Source organism: Salmo salar, chromosome 15 (assembly GCF_965601325.2).
Source record: "Salmo salar chromosome 15, fSalSal1, whole genome shotgun sequence".
Classification (NCBI taxonomy): domain Eukaryota; kingdom Metazoa; phylum Chordata; class Actinopteri; order Salmoniformes; family Salmonidae; genus Salmo; species Salmo salar.
In genome coordinates this window covers 33,820,215-33,845,661 of record NC_138305.1, presented here as the reverse complement: position 1 = coordinate 33,845,661, position 25,447 = coordinate 33,820,215, and positions in this window count along the sequence as shown.

The following is a 25,447-nucleotide window of genomic DNA, read 5'->3' as shown; positions in this document are numbered from 1 at the left end:
AAGGGCATACACGCGCGCACACACACACACACACGCGCACACACACACACACACACACACACACACACACACACACACACACACACACACACACACACACACACACACACACACACACACACACACACACACACACACACACACACACACACACACACACACACACACACACACACACACACACCTCTAATACAGTACATGCCTATATATAATCCATCATCTAATCCATGTGCAATGACAATTTTATTGTACTCGTAAATTAAAATAAAAAAAGCTGTTAAGCACATTGTATTTTCAGCAGCCGATTTCTTAAAAGGTTTAAATTGCACTCAAAAAGCATTGAGATAAATGGATTGGAGTATTCATGAGTCTGATTTTTTTTTCTGAGTGAGGGAATTTTCCTTTGCTCTACCTTGCCAAGAGCAGGAGGGGAAAAGCAACTCTGTTCAACTATTTGTCAACTCCCATTAGAAACATTTAATAGTAATACAATTTATGGCTCCAGTTTCCAAAGGATACTGCCAGTAAAGTTCATCACTGCGAATGCAGTAGTAAATGCTACCATTGTTTGCCCATTATGAATTATTGTCAAGCTGGGCACCTAGGTTTTGGGAATTTACAGCACTGCTGATTTTTTATAAGTGACTATTTTATGAAAACCTACAGATCCAGGGGCCACCGAAGGAAAACTTCTCCTAGAAATGCAATCCCCCAATAATGTCCCTTTTTTCAGGGATACCGATAGGGAACCAAATTTCGTCAAATCAATTACACAACAAAAAATTATTCCCCAAAAGGAATGGGGAACTTTTAATGCTAGATCCGCTCTCCTTTCGCCAGGACGAGCAATGACAGTAGTAGACAATCCACTGAAGCAGCTCTTCCAATATTGAGTTCCCATGTGGTACCGCTGCTCAACTAATGTCTGGAGGTTAAGCATCCATGTCACATGTCATCTCTATCACCTTTCATTTCATAGCTAGCAAAACCTTTACATATTGCACATAGATTGAGAAAAAAAACATTACAATTATTGTATTGTAGTGACTATTGTAAATATGTATTTTTCTGGCAAGCAAAGATGGAGATTGAGATATTTCAGCTGTCCTGTTCTGTTTCCCTCTCAGTTCTTTATAACAGCAACACTCTCCATCTCTTTTTGGGCTACCTTTTCCATGGTTCCATTACATGAAATATATTATAAAATATGTTACTCATACCATGGACCACAGTTCAAAGTGTAAACCTTTTATTGGACTGTGTAGAATTGCCTGTAATAAGGTCATTAAAACACAGCCCAGTGGATGCTGAATCCGACAGTACGGAGGGGAGAAGGGAATCGCAGGCCAGGTGACTTATAGTCCATAGAGGAGCAGTAAAATACCAGTGATGAATTAGTATGTATTTTTCCCAATTTATTTTTTTTCCATTTTTTTTCTCATCCTGACACAGGGAAGGACGTGCTCTGTGTTTTCTTTAGGATGTGCAATTTTCTCCTCTTCATCCATTTCAAATCCTCCTGCTGAATCCTCAAGCCATCATGGAGGATTTAGAGGCCTTCAGCGGCTGTTATGGCTCCCAGTAGTATCGCTCTCATGATACCTAGCGGCGACTCTGCAAGGTCAGGGAGGAAAATCAATTTGGCTGAAAAAAGGGTACTCCGGAAAAAAGAGAGAGGAAAAAAAACAGGCAAACTTCCGCAATTCAAGTTTCATATGGGACATCAATCAATTCTCGTGCTCTCTTTACTATAATTACTGGAGAAATGTTATAAATTCTGCAACGATTTTCATGTGAATTTTGTCTTGTATGCATAAAGCGCTTCCTCTGTTGCAGGAGAGAATGAGTCACTTGTGCTCTATCGGGTCGTTATCTGTCTCTCATTGAGGAGATCCAGTGAGAAAATCATAATATTCCTTTCTCTGTGTTAAGTGAAATGGACATACTGCAATATATTGATACAGTTGAAAGATACCATAATATATTATCTTTAGAACATTTAAGGTAAAAGCTCTATTCAATTATAGTAGATAGCAGCCCTGTTATAAACTTTAAATTCTTATTTATAAAACTATAAAAGTTTAATGTTTCACTGGAAGGCAGCTGAATTACAAATGCATGTACATCATGAAGTCAAGTACATTATCAAGTCAAGTAGATTGCAGTTTGGCTCAATCAGACTTCTGCAGCACAGTGGTAAAGGATGCTCTTTATCACTAACCATGTGAAAAGGCTAACAGAAGAACGTTTGAAGAGTTCACAAAAATGGCTTGGGGACCACATCTTAGCACTGCAAACTGGAATAAGGGATCGTCGTATAACATCAACTTTACACTCACCCACACAGTTACACATCTGCACACATGTAGATTGCATTATGTACCAGACCCTGCCACAGAAACCTATGTAATTTATATGCCAATAAATCTATCCCCTTCCTGAAAACTAAAACTGAAGTCTTAAGGGTGGCACAAAAGAAAAGGTTTCCTTTAAAAGAAGAAAAGGAACAACCCCCAGCTCTATCTTAAATCCGTCACAGCAACACCACTGAGTGCTCGGACTCTTTCTTGGGAGGGTTATGCTATTGGGACTGAGCATTGAGTGGCGCATAGGGCTACTGTGTGTTAGTAAGTGCATTAATATGGAAGTGTGCATCTGTCATATCCCCAGTGAATGTGGGGTTATTTGTGACTGGGGTAGGGATGTTGTTGGTGGTCAGATAGCTAACAGGTGGTAGTAGGGCTGATGGATTTGTTGACACCGTCTGAGAGAGAGAAAAGTCTTTACTCTGCAAGTCATTCAATGGCTAAAGAGACCAAGAGACTGTATAGTGACACACTATTGTAGAGTACAACTTTACTCCACCCTTTGCATTTTTGGCGGTTTTCGGTGCTCAAATCGACTTAATCTGTTCCACATTTCTGGTTGTTAATAATAATATGTTACTTCTGAATTTAGGCAGCACATGTCTGCTATGTGATAAAAAACGAATATGTCATTATAGTGCCAAATAAGTCAAATGTCACCATATTAACACATAAGTAATATGTCACCATAATTACATATACTGTAACTAATATGTCATGTTTGATGACATATAATAGATAAATGTCACTATGTCACTGACTGATAACTATTATGTCAGCTTAGATGACATATACAGTGCATCCATGAAAGATTAGAGACCTCTTGACTTTTTCCACATTTTGTTACGTTACAGCCTTATTCTACAATTGATTAAATATATTTTTTTCCCTCATCAATCGACACACAATACCCCAGAATTACAAGCAAAAACAGGTTTTTAGAATTTTTGCAAATTTATACAAAATCCAAAACTTAAATATCACATTTACATAAGTATTCAGACCCTTTACAACTGTGGGACCTTATATAGACGGATGTGTTCCTTTCCAAATCATGTCCAATCAATTGAATTTACCACAAGTGGACTCCAATCAATTTGTAGAAACATCTCAAGGATTATCAATGGAAACAGGATGCACCTGAGCCCATTTTTGAGTCTCATAGCAAAGGGTCTGAATACTTATGTAAATAAGGTTTTTTGTTTAAAAAAATTGCAAACATTTCTAAAATCCTGTTTTCTCTTTGCCATTCTGGGGTATTGTGTGTAGATTCATGAGAAAATAGTTTTTTAAAAACATTTTAGAATAAGGCTGTAACGTAACAAAATATGAATACTTTCCGAATGCACTACATAAACATTTTTTTGTCAGGATTTGGGAAATTCTTCCGCGATCCCATTTTCATGTCAGGGACCCCTAGTTTGGGAACCACTGACTTAGGGTTTCGAAGAATGATCAACAGTTAGGAGTGTTTGATTCTTAACGGATCACATTTCCTCAAATGAAGTCATTAGAGGGCCAAAACTGCTATGGGCGCTGCTGATGAGGGTCACACCTGACAGGAAGGCCTAGGGATGTTGACACAGGAAGAGGACCTTTGGCTTAAATCAGTTTAATTGGAACAATGGTACGTCAATGTAGGTTCCTACTATTGATTACTGTGTTGTGCATTGTGTAATATATTCTCTTTTTATTAATTATATACTTCGAAATAAGTTAAAGATCTCGACCTTTGAGAAAGAAAATGTATTCAAATATGATGTAATAGTTTCTAATAGGACACATGAGCTCAGAAATAATTGACATTTTGCCAAACTGTTGAAGAAGTAAGAGAAAACAACATGTGGTATGTTCACAGGAATAACAACTTTGTGTTTGGATTGCATCAGGCCTTAAATATGTAATTATAGTATCTCTGTAACTTCCTGAAATTCATCTGATGTCGAAACAAAGAGGCAGATGTGAATTCCTAGGCAATTATGTTAATCTGTACTGGCAACACATACTGTTGACAGTACTTTATTACATTTTGCTTTTATCCATTATGCAGACGCTCTTATCCAGAGCAATTAGGGTTAAGTACCTTGCTCAAGAGGCACAATAACAGATTTTTCAACTAGTCGGCTCAGAGATTTGAACCTGCAACCTTTCAGTTACTGGCCCAACGCTCTTAACTGCTAGGCTATCTGTCGCCCTATTAAATAGTAGTATTTTCAACTGAAAAGTAAAAAAATATATTTTCACATAACTTTCATGCGTTTGACTGTTTAGGGCACAAGGAGTTTGTAAGCAATGGTGGATCTTTGAAAAATATCCATAGAGACACATACCAGCTCTACTACCAGCAATACTACACCTGCACCTGTCGATGACAAAAGTTGTTCAGCTTCCATGAGCAGATCCAATGCCAGCATCAGTAATTCTACATTTGTTGTTAGCCCAGCTAGCATGGACACTGACAGTTGTGAATCTGATGCAGCCAAAGAGCTACTGCCCCCTTACCCGGGAAAGCACTGAACAACAGACAGGGATGTTGGACCATCAAAGAGGCACAAATATGATGAGAACTACATTGATTTGGGGTTCACTTATATTGGGAGTAGTGCATTTCCTCAGCCACAGTGTGTTATATGTGCAAAAGTACCATCTCACAACTCGATGAAACCTTCACTCTTGCTCAGAGATTTAGAAACAAAACATGGCAATTTGAAAAATAAGCCACAGGAGTTTTTGGAGCGAGAATTAAGACAACTTTTGAGTAGTAAGACATGTATAAAAGCAACAGATAACATTAATAAGAAGGGTCTCGAAGCGTCTTATATGGTGAGCTACCGAGTGGCTAGGACAGGCAACCCCCATACTATTGTGGAGGACTTCATTCTTCCTGCTGCCGCGGATATGGCTGGGACAATGCGGGGGAAATGGCCCAAAAAACTATACAGACAATGTCTTCATCAAGCAACACTGTTTCACAACGCATCAGTGACATGGCAGGAGATGTTTTGAAACAATTACTACTTCACATACAAGCCAGTGCATTCTATGCGTTACAGCTGGATGAGTCAACAGATGTGGCGGGCCTGGCACAGCTCCTGGTATATATCCGTTACGTTTATGGGGGGTCAATTAAGGAAGACATCCTCTTCTGCAAATCACTGGAAACCAGGGCAATAGGAGAGGATATTTTTAAAGTACTGGAAAGCTTTGTGACATCAAATGTACTTTGGTGGTCAAGATGTGTTGGTATCTGTACTGATGGTGCAAAAGCCATGACAGGGAGACATAGTGGAGTGGTAACGCGCGTGCAAGCAGTTGCTCCCGACACCACTTGGGTACACTGCAGCATCCACCGAGAGGCTCTTGCTGCCAAGGGAATGCCTGACAGCTTGAAAGATGTTTTGGACACTACAGTGAAAATGGTTAACTTTGTTAAAGCAAGGCCCCTGAACTCTAGAGTATTTTCTGCACTATGCAATGATATGGGCAGCGACCATGTAACGCTTTTACAACATACAGCATACTGGTTATCAAGGGGCAAAGTAATGACACATTTTTTTTAAATGAGAGATGAGCTTAAGGTTTTCTTTACTGACCATAATTTTCACTTGTCTGACCGATGCGTGATGATGAGTTTCTCACATGACTGGCCTATCAGGGTGATGTTTTTTCTTTCCTGAATGATCAGAATCTAGGATTACAAGGACTCTCCGCAACTATATTCAATGTGCGGGACAAAATTGAGGCTATGATTAAGAAGTTGTAGCTCTTTTCTGTCTGCATTAACAAGGACAACACACAGGTCTTTCCATCATTGTATGATTTTTTTTGTGTGCAAATGAACTCAAGCTTACGGACCATGTCAAATGTGATATAGCGAAGCACCTGAGTGAGCTTGGTGCGCAATTATGCAGGTATTTTGCCGAAACGGACGACACAAACAACTGGATTCGTTATCCCTTTCATGCCCTGCCTCCAGTCCACTTACCGATATCTGAACAAGAGAGCCTAATCGAAATTGCAACAAGCTGTAACGGTCGTCGTAAGGAGTGGACCAAAATGCAGCGGGTATATTTATCATCTTCTTCTTTATTGAAGGAAAAACACTTAAACAAAACAAACGACGAAAACAGTCCAATAAGGTGCACAGACTATACTGGAAACAACCACCCACAAAACACAAGAGAAAACTAACCAAGCTAAATATGGCCTCCAATTAGAGGCAACGACAACCAGCTTCCTCAAATTGGAGGTCCTACCAAAACCCCAACATAGAAATAGAAAAACTAGATAAACACATAGAAATAGAAAATGTAGAACATAAACCAAAAAACCCAAACCACACAAAACAAACACCCCCTGCCACGCCGTGACCAAACTACAATAACAAATAACCCCTTTTACTGGTCAGGACGTGACAGTACCCCCCCCCCCCCCCCCCAAAGGTGCAGACCCCGAATGCACCTCAAAACAAAAACCCCACAAAAAATAACCCCAAACTTAAAGGGAGGGAAGGGAGGGTGGCCACCATCAACGACGGCTCCCGTGCTACCCCCCCCCCCAATCCTCCAACTACGGAGGTGGCTTTAGCTCCGGCCTTAGTCCCCATTCTAACCTGCCCACCCCCGCTGAAGGCTCAGGGCTGTAGACCACTGCTGAAGTCTCTGGGCTGAGGTGCGTCGCTGGAGACCTCGGGCTGAGGTGCGTCGCTGGAGACCTCGGGCTGAGGTGCGTCGCTGGAGACCTCGGGCTGAGGTGCTTCGCTGGAGACCTCGGGCTGAGGTGTGTCGCTGGAGACCTCGGGCTGAGGAGCGTCGCTGGAGACCTCGGGCTGAGGAGCGTCTCTGCAGGCTCCGGACTGTGGGCCGTCTCTGCAGGCTCCGGACTGTGGGCCGTCTCTGCAGGCTCCGGACTGTGGGCCGTCTCTGCAGGCTCTGGACTGTGGGCCGTTGCCGGAAGCACTGGACGGGGACTGCGCACTGAAGGCATGATGCGTGGGGCTGGCTTAGGAGGCACCAGACTAGTAACCCGCACCACAAAGCTAGTGCGAGGAGCAGGAACAGGATACACTGGGTCTTGAAGACGCACTGGAGGTCTGGAGTGCATGGCCTGCACAACCCGTCCTGGCTGAGTTGTTACTGTAGCCCGGCACAGGCGGTGTGCTGGCACAGGGCGAACTGGGCTGTGCTGAGGAATGATGGATGCCGTGCGTAGAGCAGGCGCAGGGTAGCCTGGGCCTAGGAGACACACTGGTGGCCAGATGTGCTGAGCAGGCATACTCCTTCCTGGCTGGATGCCCACTCTAGCACGGCACTTGCGGGGGGCTGGTATCGACCGCAACAGACTGTGCGTGCGGATGGGCGAGACCGTGCGCACTTCCGCATAGCGCGGTGCTCTCCACGCCAAACGCTCCCGATAATAAGCACGGGGAGTTGGCTCAGGGCTCACCCCTGGCCCAGCCAAACTACCCGTGTGCCACCGCCAAAAATCTTTTTGGGGCTGCCTCCTCACCTCCTGAAATGGAGGATATAATGCCTCATACCTCCATCATTCTGCCTTTGCTGCCTCCAATTCCTCTTTCGGTCGCCGGTACTCCCCAGCCTGCCTCCAAGGTCCCTTTCCATCTAATATTTCCCCCATGTCCATGACTCCAAGTAGCTCTTCTTCTGCTCCTTCCTCCGCTGCTTGGTCCTTCTTTGGTGGGTGGTTCTGTAACAGTCGTCGTAAGGAGTGGACCAAAATGCAGAGGGTATATTTATCCTCTTCTTCTTCTTTATTGAAGGAAAAACACTTAAACAAAACAAACGACGAAAACAGTCCAATAAGGTGCACAGACTATACTGGAAACAACCACCCACAAAATACAAGAGAAAACTAACCCAACTAAATATGGCCTCCAATTAGAGGCAATTGGAGGTCCTACCAAAACCCCAACATAGAAATAGAAAAACTAGATAAACACATAGAAATAGAAAATGTAGAACATAAACCTAACAAACCCGAACCACACAAAACAAACACCCCCTGCCACGCCCTGACCAAACTACAATAACAAATAACCCCTTTTACTGGTCAGGACGTGACACAAGCGGTTCTGTGAAAATGTAATTTAATCAGAAGCCACTGCCAGATTTCTGGATAGGGCTGCGCTCAGAGTATCCTGCCTTGGCAAATCGAGCTGTTAAGACACTGATGCCCTTTGCAACCACGTTCCAATGTGAGAGTGGGTTCTCGGCCCTCACTAGCATGAAAACGAAATACAGACACAGACTGTGTGTGGGAAATTATTTAGGACTGAGACTCTCGCCAATTCACCCCAACATTGCAGAGTTCTGTGCATTATTTTAAGCATACCCTTCTCATTATGAGTTATTTAAAATTTTTGATGAACAAATACAGTTTTATATGTCAGATGGCTAAATAAAGAGCTAAATTATTTATTATTATTATTTGTGCCCTGGTCCTATAAGAGCTCTTTGTCACTTCCCACGAGCCGGTTGTGACAAAAACTAACACTCATTCTTATGTTTAATAAATGTATCGTATAGTGTGTATGTGGCAGGCTTACAATGATGGCGCAAAAACAACATTTGAGAGTGTACTGACCCTGGTGCTAGAGGGGGTATGCAGCTGGAGTTTGAATTTTTGAAGGGGTACGGGACTATAACATTTTGGGAACCATTGCTCTAAACCAAGTCTGTTGTGACTACTTCAGAGCCAACATTGACCAAGAGGTCTTTGTACCTGGCCCTTAGAGAGTAATTTGGTAAACAAAGAATGTATTTCAGCAAACGTATAGCTATGTAAGTCAGGTTTGTGAGGACAGAGGTGTGCAGATTGGGGATTTTCGTAACTGTTGTAGGGTTCAACCAAACAGTCAGCAATTCCTCAGGCTAGAGACAATGTCAGGGAAATAATGTTCTCTGGTTTGGCACTGTAATTATTTGGATCCAGGAGGACCTTTATTTTGGCCCAAGTCCTACCCTCTAACATTTCATTAGCAAAAAGCGGGAGTCATGTACTCATGTTCTTCAAACGAGCAGTGGGGAATTCCTCAATGTAAGTAATGCTACCATCGCAGATTTATTACAGGTGGGCCATAATGTGTGACAACAGCTCCAACTACAGTAAACTGAATCCAATAGGCCGTTTATACACATGTGTTCGTCAACGTTTTCCCTTTGGACACACTGGATCTCTCTGACATGAACTTTCCAATAGACCTAGCTTCAACCCAAGGGAAACAGTTTATTATAACTTCTAAAACATATAATAATAGTACAAGGAAACCTCAGATTCCTGCCTGTGACCTTAAAGGGAATGTTGGAGGAATTTTACAGCACTGTTAAAGGTAAAGGTTCTAGTTTTCCTGCAAACGGAAGAAGAAAATATCTTGCCTGGCTTACAATGCAGGGAATTCAAGTATTTTAACAAGTGACTACTTATACGAGAGTTCAGTTGTTCCTCTCGGTCGGCAGAGTTGCTGCACGTGATTGTTAGAGTCCCGGGAAAGGGGAAGAGTATTGGGAGCCTTCAATAGGGTATTGAACTCTGAGGTGGGCGACTTCTCTATACGATCATTTCAGATTTAATTGTGGTGGATACGGCTGTTGAATTATGGCTTTTTCAGACGGCAGACTGACAGCATGACAGTTTCATAAGGAGAGAGAGGATGTTAAAATGGAATCCTGGCCAAAGGATCATCTGCAAGGAGTCTCTTGAAATCGCTTTGGAATCGTTACTTATAGCACCGTAGTCCTGATCTATTTCAGATCGACATACCAAACCTACTACCAATGGCTTACACCCTGTATGTGTAAGCCATTGGTAGTTGTGTTGTGTTAGAAAGATGCTTTATACTTAAAAAAATTGTCTGTTTTTTCACTTTTTACATACAATGTAAAGTAGGGAGTATTGATGTATGTTATGTTGATGAGTTAATGATACCAGTGACAAAATCATTTTTTAAGTACCTGTTTAAGTTTTCTCAGGTGTCAGTTTCTTGTGTTATTTTTGGGATGCAGCCTTATCGTGTCTTGTTGTTAGAGCCATAACGGAGACACACTGTATGTCAAAAGTAATTGACATAAGTATAATGTCACCTTAAGTGACAAGACTACTAAGGTTAAAAAGTCAACATTCTGACATATTTCTAATTAGATAGGTCTGGTGTCAGGGAATGCCAACAGGTAGTGTACTGCATAACCTTACCTGTGGTTAAGCAGAGGTTTAGTTCAACTGTTTCTGGCATGCATTTTGGACCACTATACCATCACCTTGCACCCATGAAAAAATACAGCTGAAGTTGGAAGTTTACATACACCTTAGCCAAATACATTTAAACTCAGTTTTTCACAATTCCTGACATTTAATCCTAGTAAAAGATCCCTGTCTTAGGTCAGTTAGGATCACCAATTTATTTTAAGATTGTGAAATGTCAGAATAATAGTAGAGAGAATGATTTATTTCAGCTTTTATTTCTTTCATCACATTCCCAGGGGGTCAGAAGTTTACATACACTCAATTAGTATTTGGTAGCACTGCCTTTAAATTGTTTAACTTGAGTCAAACGTTTTGGGTAGCCTTCCACAAGCTTCCCACAATAGGTTGGGTGAATTTTGGCGCATTCCTCCTGACAGAGCTGATGTATCTGAGTCAGGTTTGTGATGGCCACTCCAATACCTTGACTTTGTTGTCCTTAAGCCATTTTTCCACAACTTTGGAAGAATGGCTTAAGGGTCATTGTCTATTTGGAAGACCCATTTGCAACCAAGCTTTAACTTCCTGACTGATGTCTTGAGATGTCGCTTCAATACATCCACTTAATTTTACTTCCTCATGGTGCCATCTATTTTGTGAAGTGCACCAGTCCCTCCTGCAGCAAAGCACCCCCACAACATGATGCTGCCACCCCCGTGCTTCATGGTTGGGATGGTGTTCTTCGGCTTGCAAATGTTCCCCTTTTTCCTCCAAACATAACAATGGTCATTATGGCAAAACAGTTCTATTTTTGTTTCATCAGACCAGAGGACATTTCTCCAAAAAGTACGATCTTTGTCCCCATGTGCAGTTGCAAACCATAGTTTGGCTTTTTTATGGAGGTTTTGGAGCACTGGCTTCTTCCTTGCTGAGGAGCCTTTTAGGTTATGTCGATATAGGACTCGTTTTACTGTGGATATAGATACTTTTGTACCTGTTTCCTCCAGCATCTTCACAAAGTCCTTTGCTGTTGTTAAGGGATTGATTTGCACTTTTTGCACCAAAGTACGTTCATCTCTAGGAGACAGAACGGGTCTCCTTCCTGAGCGGTATGACGGCTGCGTGGTCCCATGGTGTTTATACTTGTGTACAATTGTTTGTACAGATGAACGTGGTACCATCAGGCGTTTGGAAATTGCTCCCAAGGATGAACCAGACTTGTGGAGGTCTACAATTGTTTTTCTGATGTCTTGGCTGATTTCTTTTAATTTTCCCATGATGTCAAACAAAGAGGCACTGAGTTTGAAAGTTGGTCTTGAAATTCATCCACATGTACACCTCCTATTGACTCAAATTATGTCAATTAGCCTATCAGAAGCTTCTGAAGCCATGACATACTTTTCTGGAATTTTCCAAGCTGTTTAAAGGATAGTCAATTTAGTGTATGTAACCAACTGGAATTGTAATTTTAAGTGAAATAATCTGTCTGTAAACAATTTTTGGAAAAATTATTTGTGTCATGCACAGTGTAGATGTCCTAACCGACTTGCCAAAACTATAGTTTGTTAACAAGAAATTTGTGGAGTGGTTGAAAAACAAGTTTTAATGACTCCAACCTAAGTATATGTAAACTTCTGACTTCAACTGTACCTTTTGAAACCTTTGCCTCCTGCTGTGTTACTAACCTTAAACCATATTTTACTACCATATTTTTATTTTCCACATTTTGTTAGGTTACAGCCTTATTCTAAAATGTATTTTCACCATCAAACTACATGCAAAACCCCAAAATGACAAAGCAAAGAGAGGTTTTTAGAAATTTTTGCAAATGTATTAAAAATAAAAAACTGAAATATTACATTTACATAAGTATTCAGACAGTTTACTCAGTTGTTTGTTGGTGAATCTTCGCCCCAGTCTGAGGTCCTGAGAGCTCTGGAGCAGGTTTTCATCAAAGATCTCTCTGTACTTTGCACCGTTCATCTTTGCCTCGATTTTGACTATTCTCCCAGTCGCTGCAGCTGAAAAACATCCCCACAGCATGATGCTGCCACCACCATGCTTCACCGTAGGGAACAATCGACACAATCCTGTCTCCGAGCTCAATGGACAATTCCTTCGACCTCATGGTTTTGTTCTGACATGCACTGTCAACTGTGGGATGTTATATAGACAGGTGTGTGCCTTTCCAAATCATGTCCAATCAATTGAATTTACCACAGGTGGACTCCAATCAAGTTGTAGAAACATCTCAAAGATGATCAATGGAAACAGGATGCACCTGAGGCCAATTTCGATTCTCATATCAAAGGGTCTGAATACTTATGCAAATCATGTATTTCTGTTTTTAATTTGTAATACATTTGCAAACATTTCTACAAACCTGTTTTCACTTTGTCATTGTGGGGTATTGTGTGTAGATTGTTTTTAGAGTTTATTTTTTTTTTTCATCCATTTTAGAATGTGGCTGTAACTCTGGATAAGAGCGTCTGCTAAATGACTAAAATGTAATGTAACAAAATGTAGAAAAAGTCAAGGGGTCTGAAAACTTTCCGAGGCACTGTGTTTAGTATTTAGTTTGACTTTCTGTTGTATTTTCTGTTGTATTTTCTGTTGTATTGTATATTTCAATGTTTAAAAAAAAAATCTGTTTCCCTTTGACTGTTTGGAGTAGGCAACAATATATAAAAACTGTGTAAGCTGGGAATACTATTGAAAGCACAAATATATTTTATTAATCCCCAAAGGGAAATTGGTTAAAATGGCATTGTATCTAGGACAAGTCAGACCATATGCACAGAGCTGAATACTCTGCCACCTGTTCTTTGTCCTTATTAGTTGCCAGACCAAAGGTTAAGTTCGCTTTATCTCTGTACAAACTACTGCTCTGTATAAAGGATCAGCCAAAGACTAAATGCAAAACTTGGTAACACTTTACCGTAAGTGTACATGAATTAATATGTAACTAAATAGTAATACATGTATTTATAACATAGTAGTTAAATGTAATATAGTGAACAGGAAAATGGACCGTAAACATTTTCTCAGAGACAAAAACTAACTTGTCATATTATTATTTATTTTTTTTAAATTTTAAAACATCTAATTTTGTCTTTCCAAGATCAACATAGACTTTTCCGGGTTTGCGATTTCTTTACTGCTTGCAGATTAGAGGGGCGTAAATAATTTGTATATACACTGCCCTCCCTTTCTCTCTCACTTTCCCTCTCTCTCTCTCTCTCTCTCTCTCTCTCTCTCTCCACCACATGCCGTGCATTCCTCCATGTTTGCTCATGCAGAGTCCTCCCCGTGGAGCCTGGGTCTGACTTTCCCAAAGCCGATATTAATATCACAGGCCATTGTGATGGAGTTATTTTCATGGAAGTCCCGGAGGAAGTCACGTGGCTATGATTAGTCCCTGGAGAGCCCAGAGTCTCCATTAAGCTCGTTGTTTTAACTCACATAACCATCAATGAAGTGGAAAAGTTTAGGAACTAGCAATCACTGTGGCCGGCAGTTTTTTTTGTTGAGCACCTATATTGTTAATGGGCTCAGAACCTCTTTTGAGGGGAATTATTCTTAAGCGGATGCTAGTTTTCAAAATTAACACACGTGTGTGCATTTCACGCTGACCTACTAACATTAAGATTGATAACAATGGGATCTGGTGGTTAACACGCTGTTTAAGCCCAGGGAAAGAAGAAAAAAGTCCAGGAAAAAAACAGCATAAGGAAAAGCACAAGGATGCACACACACTCACCAATGACACACAAGGGTGAGTCCCAATGCATCGGCCATCAGGAAGACAACTTGAGTTAAGCTGGAAAAAAGCGCCCCTGAAATACATTTACTCTGTCAGGTTGCTACTTAAACACACATGACTGAAAAAACAGACATTGCCACATGCATGTTTCCTCTCATAATTCTGTAAATTCACCTCTCTTCTTGACCTAAAGGCTTCCATTATCCACTGGGCCACTTCCAAGGAAATGAGCATTACAGAAATGGGCCAACGAGTCAGTGGCTGAACAGTTTTCAGATGGACTATTGGTGATCTCCACCATGTCCAAAAAGGCCCACTTCACTATATCCTGCACTTCACTATATCCCGCCCTGAGGGAAACTTGGACCCGCACCTGATCAGCATTTTTGAACTGAGATTACTACTGATACTAAACTGAATGCTCATCCTCGAGTTTCTGGAAAAGGGTGCGCCAAGGATCCGAGATAACGATTGTCATTGTAACCAAGAGAATAAAAGATTCTGAGAAAATCCCAAGAAGGATGAGCTTTTTTCCCTTTTTGCGAAATTGCGAAATAAATAAGAAAGAAGGTTTCGACTTGGAGAAAATCGATCACCATCTCCTGTCAATGGAAATAACCTACCATGAAATGAATGGGTTTGCAAGCGTAGAGGATGACAAAAGTCTTCAGAGACTGTCTGTTCTTCCGCTTTAGGGGTTGATGTAATGACTAGAAAACTCAGGTGTATTTAATATATACTAAATATTTTTGGAGGATTACTGACAATGTATATCCATGTTTTTTAACTTTAACTCAGGAAAGTGACATAGGTCGAAGTGAGGTTGTGAAAGAGCTCTGTCGTCCATTAATACTTGAGGAAACATGAACGGCTGAAAAATAGGAACTAGTTGTCCCCGTCTGGGCTACTGGGGGAAACCTCTCTTCCCTATCTGGGCTACTGGGGGAAACCTCTCTCCCCGTCTGGGCTACTTGGGGAAACCTCTCCCCTATCTGGGCTACTTGGGGAAACCTCTCCCCTATCTGGGCTACTGGGGGAAACCTCTCCCCTCTCTGGGCTACTGGGGGAAACCTCTCCCCTCTCTGGGCTACTGGGGGACACCTCTCTCCCCTGTCTGGGATACTGGGGGAAACCCCTCTCCCCTATCTGGGCTACTGGGGGAAACCCCTCTCCCCTATCTGGACTACTGGGGGAAACCTCTCTCCCCTATCTGGGCTACTGGGGGAAACCTCTCTCCCCTATCTGGGCTACCGGGGAAACTTCTCTCCCCTCTCTGGACTACTGGGGGAAACCTCTCTCCCCTATCTGGGCTACTGGGGGAAACCTCTCTCCCCTATCTGGGCTACTGGGGGTAACCCCTCTCCCCTATCTGGGCTACTGGGGGAAACCCCTCTCCCCTATCTGGACTACTGGGGGAAACCTCTCTCCCCTATCTGGGCTACTGGGGGAAACCTCTCTCCCCTATCTGGGCTACCGGGGAAACCTCTCTCCCCTCTCTGGACTACTGGGGGAAACCTCTCTCCCCTGTCTGGGCTACTGGGGGAAACCTCTCTCCCCTGTCTGGACTACTGGGGTAAATCTCTCTCCCCTGTCTGGGCTACCGGGGAAACCTCGCTCCCCTGTCTGGACTACTGGGGAAACCTCGCTCCCCTGTCTGGACTACTGGGGGAAACCTCTCTCTCCTCCCTGGGCTACCGGGGAAACCTCTCTCTCCTCTCTGGGCTACCGGGGAAACCTCTCTCCCCTCTCTGGGCTACTGGGGTAAACCTCTCTCCCCTGTCTGGGCTACCGGGGAAACCTCGCTCCCCTGTCTGGACTACTGGGGGAAACCTCTCTCTCCTGTCTGGGCTACCGGGGAAACCTCTTTCCCCTGTCTGGGTTACTGGGGGAAACCTCTCTCTCCTCTCTGGGCTACCGGGGAAACCTCTCTCTCCTCTCTGGGCTACCGGGGAAACCTCTCTCCCCTCTCTGGACTACTGGGGGAAACCTCTCTCCCCCATCTGGGCTACTGGGGTAAACCTCTCTCCCCTGTCGGGGCTACTGGGGGAAACCTCGCTCCCCTGTCTGGGCTACTGGGGGAAATCTCTCTCCCCTCTCTGGGCTACTGGGGGAAACCTCTCTCCCCTCTCTGGGCTACTGGGGAAAACCTCTCTCCCCTGTCTGGGCTACTGGGGGAAACCTCTCTCCCCTCTCTGGGCTACTGGGGGAAACCTCTCTCCCCTCTCTGGGCTACTGGGGGAAACCTCTCTCCCCTGTCTGGGCTACTGGGGGAAACCTCTCTCCCCTCTCTGGGCTACTGGGGGAAACCTCTCTCCCCTGTCTGGGCTACTGGGGTAAACCTCTCTCCCCTATCTGGGCTACTGGGGGAAACCTCTCTCCCCTATCTGGGCTACTGGGGGAAACCTCTCTCCCCTATCTGGGCTACTGGGGGAAACCTCTCTCCCCTGTCTGGGCTACTGGGGGAAACCTCTCTCCCCTGTCTGGGCTACTGGGGTAAACCTCTCTCCCCTATCTGGGCTACTGGGGGAAACCTCTCTCACTGTTGTCTATAGGTTCTCTGGGAGTTTTTCACACAGAGGAATACCCAGTGATGTACTACTGTAACATTTCCCAATTCCAGGGACTGAATCGACTGGCAACAAATCACTGACTTGGAGGATGGTATGTTTTGACCATTACTTGCCAATGAAGCATTGAGGACAGAAAGGTTTTCACTGAACAGGTTGTTCTAATAAAATCAATGGTTGTTTTTTTGGGAAGACCAAGTTGGACATCTCTTTGTGCAAATGGAGGACTTTTCAGTCATCTGTTTTAAACATTCCATTGGCTCACATCTGCATGTCGTCCAAAACGATGTAAGTTCCCATCACTTCCCTTATTAATGTCAGCTCCATGTTGAGCGCTGCACTACACAAACACCCACACACATGTTCATAATACACGCGCAGCAAGACTCAGGCGGGCCCCATTTGACCCGCGTGTTAAACAGACACACATGTAATACACCTTTTATCCCCGCTCGTTCCCCCTGCTTTTCGACCCCCGATAGAGACACCGGGAAAATTGAAGATCCACATGGAGCCTGTGACAGCACCGGCCCTCGCCATTTTCCCCAATCACCAGGACCAGAGGAGACCGGGGCCGAGCCGGGGTGGGGCTGGGGGTGGGACTGGGGGTGGGGCCGGCGCTGGAACAGGTGCAGTGAGCCGGACTTCTTTTTCTTTGTTTGCTCCTCAGGAAATCATAAAGCAAATATATTGAGGGAGGACGGTTTTCGGGGTGCCCTGTGAGCAAACTGAGAGGGGAAACGGATCAACGAGCGGCCACCAGGGACAGTAAATCAACAGGCTAAAAGGAGAGCTGAATGTACTGTGGAGGCCCCGGGAGCCCAGCCCAAGGCCAGGGCCTCTGTCAGTCAGGGCCTGGTGTTAATGTCAAAGCCAGCTGGGGCTGGCAGCGCGCGCCTATAAGGAAATGATTGAGCTGTCTGTGTCAATCGCCTGTGCTCCACTAGAGGCCATCGTGTCACAAGGAAGGAGCATGCAGCATTTTGGGGAAAACATTTATGTAACAGTATTTTCTCTGAAAGTTCCCTTTTTTAATGTACCAGATTTCGCTGACCATTTTATTTCAAGACACCACAAAACCTTTTTGTCATCAGACTTTTATGGCATTGATATGAATAAATTACTTTTACGGTTGTTTGTAACATTGAAAACCCCCCATTGTTTTTACACTGCTGTTACTCGCTGTTATTATCTATGCATAGTCACTTTACAAATTACCTCGACTAACCTGTACCCCCTCACATTGACTCAGTACCAGTACCCCCTGTATATAGCCTCGTTATTGCTATTTTATTGTTATTTTGTATTTTTTACTTTAGTTTATTTAGTAAATATTTTCTTAACTCTATTTCTTGAACTGCAATGTTGGTTAAGGGCTTGTAAGTAAGCATTTCACGGTAAGGTCTACACGTGTTGGATTTGGCGCATGTGACAAATAACATTTGATTTGATTTGATTTGGATAGCAAGATATACAGTGTACCTTCATTCAAGATATACAGTGTACCTTCATTCAAGATATACAGTGTACCTTCATTCAAGATATACAGTGTACCTTCATTCAAGATATACAGTGTACCTTCATTCAAGATATACAGTGTACCTTCATTCAAGATATACAGTGTAACTTCATTCAAGATATACAGTGTAACTTCATTCAAGATATACAGTGTACCATCATTCAAGATATACAGTGTACCTTCATTCAAGATATACAGTGTACCTTCATTCAAGATATACAGTGTACCTTCATTCAAGATATACAGTGTAACTTCATTCAAGACTATACAGTGTAACTTCATTCAAAGCATTCCCCAGGAAGCGAATGCTACAAGGTGCGGAGGCTGTTCCACAGGCTCTTCAGAGTAATGCGACATCACTAATCAATTGGTTGTGCCTGTGCGAGCTCAAGTGAGATATCCCTGTCCCTCTGTCCAATGCCTGAGCGCACACAAATTTCTCGCCGGCTCAAAATACAGCCCTATCTGCTACCGCACTTGATTTCAATCGTCGTCAATCAGTACCGTATGCGGTTCCCTGCATGCCTGCCCACTCCCTCATCCCCACGAACCCCACCAGCACCACCATGCTCAGTGCCACTAATTCTCCCTCCCTGCCCGGAGTTCCTTTTTTTCTTCTTTTCCTCGTTTACAAATTAGCACAGCTGACGTTTACTGCTACTTCAAAAGGGAGCCAGCTTGGCCAGTAGAAGTGGGACCCACTTGATTACACACTGCAAGTCCTGTGAATGGACCATTATCATGGGCTGTAGTAGACACAAGCTGGTCTGGCCCAATGTTTCTGATTGAGCATTTCAACACATCATATAGGGAAACAGCTGTACTACAAATTAGCCCTTTCGCTGTGACGTTGACGAATGTGCTGCTTGGGTTGCTTAAAAGCCCTGCAGAGTTTCCAGAGCCCACACTCCCCACATCGCCTCTTCACCCCCGCATTCTCCATTCCACTAGCACCTCCTTCCCCATTCCTACACTTGTTATTCCAGATAAGGATCTTACAAAGATTTGAAATATTGAAAGATTTTGGTTATGTTTCCAAACCAAGGACTGGACTAGCCTACCTGGTAAAATAAAAATAAAATAAAAAAGTGCAAGCTGACACGTCGAAAGTGATATCAATTTGAGCGTGACATGACAACGGGTCATTGTCTTTAGTTATTTGGCTTACCGTGTTAAATGGAGAAGAACAATGTGAGAGTGTGTATAATAATACATAGAAAGTATGACATGTTGCCAGTCGGAATGTCACCTCAGTCATTTGAAAAGTCAGTTACAATCCACACAGTGTGGTCAGAGTGAAAGTTCTGACTGTCACAGTTTCAGTTGTTTAGACATGGAACACCTCACTTACTGTTAAGGTGTTGCAAATTAAAACGAAGATGAGCGTTTCCAGAGAGAACTGAAACTTTTTTGGGGTGCAACCTCTGGGGGTAGGCAGCTGGATATAAATATATGTTCTGAGGTTCAAGTAACAGGACAATAAAAGCTACTTCTCCAATTTGATCTATGCTTCAAGTGGAAAAAAAAACTCTACACAAAAAACATGCCACCAAAGATATCATCATATAATTCTCTGAAATCATTGCAGTGTCCTGATACATTCAAAGTTATGCCTCTTTATTTTAAGACATATCTCATTTCTCATATGAGATATCTCACATTTAATCATTGTAGTTATATAGTGACATATAACTAATACTGTACATCAGTATACATGACATATAACTGCAAACGCATATGCCACTATTTGTACATATTCTAATTAGACCATGTTGTTATTCTAGCTCCCTCAAACTCAACTCTGGACCTTGAAGCCAGTTGCACTGCTTGTTTTAATTGTTCCCCTCTAATCAGGTACTGATTTAGACCTGGCACACCAGGTGGGTGCAATTAATGATCAGGTAGAACAGAAAACCAGCAGGCTCTGGACATCATAGGGTCAGAGCTGAATACCCTTGTAAATCTAGCTATTTGGTGAGGTTGTAGCTTGTTGTGGAGAAAATACACACTGTCCCTTTGCTCAAAGTAAAAGTCAGCGAAACCACAGTGACTTTTCCAGTTTTATTCAGAAAACTATATTAATACCACAGCAGCATCTTTACTTCCTTATTCTGATAATGACACATTGTCACTACTTCCTGTTCTGTTGTCATGGTGCTCAGTTTTACACTTTAGTCTAATCAATACAAAGACAATAATGTACTGATAAACACAAAGATAAACATACAAAAGTGCGCTTACCTGACCACAAAATTCCTTATACGTCACGCAATAGTCTCAAAAATACAGTTTATAAAATAATGCCCCACCCTAAGGGTTGACTGATTGAAATGCAACTTATGTTTGATGCATTGCAAGATGTTAGCTGAATCATGATCTGTAAATTCAACGGCTAAGATTCGTGTTGTCTGCTCCAACTTAGGTCTGCTGACCAAAAATGAGAACATCATAATAAATAAGGAGACCACATGGAATAAAGTTTTTAAACTCACAGAAGCTGGGGGATTTTGATGTTGTAGATTTAGCCTGACCAGGCCTCTGAAGTAAAGCCAAACTAGTCTGCTCCAGTCTTTTGATGGGAAACATCCATACTCACATAGGCAAATGAAGGGCGAGGCTCAATGTTATTCTCCAGCCCTTTAACTATGAAGTGGTGAAGGCAAGTTAAATATCTACCCTTAAATTTTACTCAGTAGTATTGGCTGAACATTGGCAGGGTGTACCTTTGTCCTGAATGCCTAGCCCTTTGCGCCGCAGAAATCCTGATGCTCCAAACCAATCGCACCACTTGGGATTATTATTAATACGGTTGCACATATGTTCATGGGCCATATACCCTGGCCTTCATTCACCTCTTACTGTTTCTATATATTTTTGTGGGCCATACATGAGAGTTAGAGGGGTCACCTCTGGTTGTTATTTTAGAATCAGACCCCTGGAAAGTATAAAACTGTCTATGTCTTTGTACAAATATAAGGCTCGGGGTATGAACAACTCAGCACATTTTCTGGGTTAGCAACCAAAAGAGGCAGCTATGCAGCATTGTTACTGTGTCACAATGGCCACGATTACCGTGACAAGGCAGATGGCGCCTGGGATGTGTCAAATTTCTTAACACCGGGGTTGACAAACTGTTTGGGGGTAGATGATATACTTTTTCAAAGAAACCAAGGTCTTGGAACAATTTGGGCAGACTCTAAACTGCATATTTCATCCAAATTTCTGCCAAGAGGGTAACACAATCTCACATCCCACTGGCAAAATTAACGTTTAAGAGTGTTTTTTTAAAGGGCTCTAGCTACCTCAGACCTGAGCTTTTTAAAATTATGCTTGGGCTACCAGTGCCTGTGAAAGGATTCCAAAGTATTAAAGAAAACATTATTTTCTACTGCCTATGCTGAGAATAAGAGCAATTTCCCCTCAACAAGTCATTTCATTTATGAGGATGAAGGAAAAGCCCTCACTTCTAAACGTTTAGTTCATCAAACACAATGTAGTTTCTTCACTTCTGTGATTTTTTTGTTGTTGTTGCAATATAGTACAGTAGTGATTTGCACAGAGAGAGAAATTGGAAATAAAACTATGAGGTTATTAACACGGCATCCATATTATTGTCTTTATGTCATTTTCCACTGACTTAATGACAGTAAAAATATGGATGTTTTTGAGATTTGGGGGATTAAGTGTAATGGGTTTGATGTAACCTTTGGCTTGCTGTTCTGCTGGTTCGGACAAAAATAATATCATCCATCCCATCCTTTCGTATTTATTTTAAAAAGCAGATTTTTTTAATACAGTGAATTTTTTAATACAGTGAAATATCAAGATAGAGGACCCACCCATATACACATACCCATGTGGATTTTGAGATGTGCCTACTGTACATGATAGGTCCGGTCTATATTTCCCGTGATCTCATGATAACTTCAGTCTAACATACTATGAAGTGAATATCATTTTCTGCTTATACCCCTTTCACACTATCGTTCTGACTCGGACCGTACAGTGATGGCTCAGATATTTTATTTTCACATTGTCCTTTTCAGCATGGTCCCAGCCACTACGGTGGATGCATAACCAGGCCAGCGCAGTACAGCTTGGTTTGGCTCAGCCCAGGTCGGCTCAGTTGTGTGAAAAGCCTTTTTTTTGTGTCTCCTGACCCCACTACAACAGCAGGTACTGGCCCTAGCCTTGCTGCTAGGGGTTAAAGCCAGAGAAAGCCTTCCACTCGGGGAGATGAAATGTTGCGTGGACGTGAATGAATATGTGTGTACTGCTACACCCAGAGAGAGGATATGGGAGCCCTTTATCACCTTCCCGAGCTGTTGAAGAAAAATAATGCCCCCTCTGTTATCCTCATCACCGACACAGCGAGCAACGTCTGAGGGGATATCCTGCTGGGGAACCGAACACATTTATCCTGCTCCGTGGTGGTTTTGGTGACACAAGATTTACAAAATGTTCCACCCGCCTCCACTTACCTCTTTGCAATATTCCAAATATAGAGTAATGGGCCTTAGTTCCTCTGTTATTTCAGAAAACGGGATTGTCCGGACGATGCCAACTTCAGTGAAATGAAAACCTCAGGACCAATAGCGGTGGGGCGTCCTCATCACCCTCGGCAACCAGGACTTTGGGATAACTGACACATATCAATCTAATGGAGAGGGGTTAGGATTCTTTAGGGTTAGGAATGGTTTGGAAATGATTTCACTTCAGGATGGTTTACGTTAGTAAGACCGGCTAACATTGCTTGAGTTTTTTTTTCTATGCACCTAAGGTATTTTCAAGCATAGTCTTGTGTTATAGAATATTTTAAAAAATGACTAACTCAAAATGTGTGAAATTCGAATAAAGATGTTGAACGTGTAGTAGTTGAACTGCAGTAGCAGACCATGATTTTCACTGTATTCACAGGGTTGCAAAAAAGAGGGTGGAGATTACTCAGCGTCCAATTCATGACTTAAGCAAAGGTTTCAAACCACGGTGAAACAATTCTGTGGGCTGGGTAAGGAGGAACCACTATGTAGTTCAAGTAATTCAAAACATCCACTCACCATAATGCACTGTGTGGTTTTGGATTTCTGGAAAACTTAAATACTTAAAACAATCAGAGCAAAAAAACAAGTCTCCCTCTATGTCAATAAACACTTTCACTGACCAAAATAAATGATACATCTATTTTTTTATGCATTTTTGAAATGTGTTTAGGGTCAAAAGGCTGCTTGCTGTTTGTATTTGTATGAGCAAACATCATAATCCGATCATCCCTTTGTCTGACCCAAACCACGCTTGTGGTCTGGGCCCCTGTCACGTGGACGAAGGCAATGACATTAACATTGGAAACCAAAGGAAGTTTGGGTAAGGGCCACCCAGGCTGTCCAGGGGTCTGGAGAACCAGGGAAAGTGTATCTTGGACAAGTCGCTGGGCTACTCTTGCATTTCCTATTATTAATTTTACGCACTGCTCCGTAAATCATACCTGTGGTTTAGAATGGTCTGGAGGGTCTCTCTCTCTCCGCTCTCTTTCTCTCTCCGCTCTCTTTCTCTCATCCTTCCTTTTTTCTCTCTATTCTCTCTCTCTTCTCTCTCCTCTCTCTCTCTTCTCTCTCTCTCTCTCTTCTCCCTCTCTCTCCCTTCTCCCTTCTCTCTCTCTCTTCTCTCCTCTCTCTCTCTTCTCTCTCTCTTCTCTCTCTCTCCTCTCTCTCTCTCTCTCCCCATCTTGAACATCTCAACCCTTGGTACTGAGATAGAAAGTTTGTGAAGTTCAGGTCTGTTTCATGGATGTAGTCATAGTGTAAAGTTAAAGTAGTCTGGACAAGTTGGACATTTTTTTACTTCTGGCGTGGTCTTGTTTCTGGCACATTTGTGTTATTGCAGTGTCAGAGCTACTTTAGTAAAGAAACTGTGGTGAATACGGGCTACTAGTTTCACCCTCTGCCCTACAGCTTAAGCAGAAGCATAAATAGGCCTGCTTTCTCAATATCATGCACACAGAGAGGTCAGTTGGGGGGGGGGGGGGGGGGGGGGTTGCTGAGAAAGAAAGAGAAATTCATTCTGATGCTCAACTTGTAGACGGCTTACTGATGAAGATATAAGTATTTTATATCTAAAGTTCAGACAGTCATTATAGTAACATCACTATCATGTCAGTATCCTGTGAAATGCAACTAATATGTCAGCTTGAGAGACACCTTTTTTTCTAAGACTGTGGTTATCCCCATATGATAATATTTTGGAGAACCCTGTTTGGTTCCAGGTAGAACCTTTCTCACAGAGGGTATGGAACCCAAAAGGGTTCTACCTCGAACCATAAAAGGGTTATCCTATGGGGACTGCCGAAGAACCCTTTTATAAACCTTTTTTCTAAGAGTGTACAATGGTTCAATGTCACAACATGTTAAGAATGTTTTATATACGATAGGCAAATCAGGGCTTTAATATCTAATTGGGCTTCGACGAGCATGACAAAACTCGTATTTCTCCCAAAGCAACATGCCCCTCATTGGAAAGTACGGTACCCATTGTGGGCAACCCCAGTTTCTGGTCTCAAAATACAGCATATACTTTTCATACAGACAACATCAAACAGTGGCCGGGCCCACAAAATGACTAATCTCTTATCCTACCCCGGATTTAAATGGATCCGTTTTTTATTTAGTGGACTTGCCAAACCATTCCCCATTTCTAGAAGTATTTTAAGCAGAACCCTCAGAGGGACTATCAGGTACATCTTTTGTTTAATACAGTAACTCCATTCATTCCTTTTTGTTATTCTTGGTGCTTTAATCCCATTTGCAAAAATTAGATTTGGATCTCCTTGGCGATTCCAATCGGTCAACACTGTATAAGAAAACTGTCTGTGAAACCTCAAGTGATCGCTAAAGCCATTTATCTAATTGTTTTTTTGGCATGATCCAAGAAGAAATTGTGACTGCTATTAATAAAAATTGGATAGTTTACTTTGACATCCCTTGAATATGTTATGGTAAAAGAATGTGAGGCAAACCAATCAGCTGGTGGTACATTTTACATG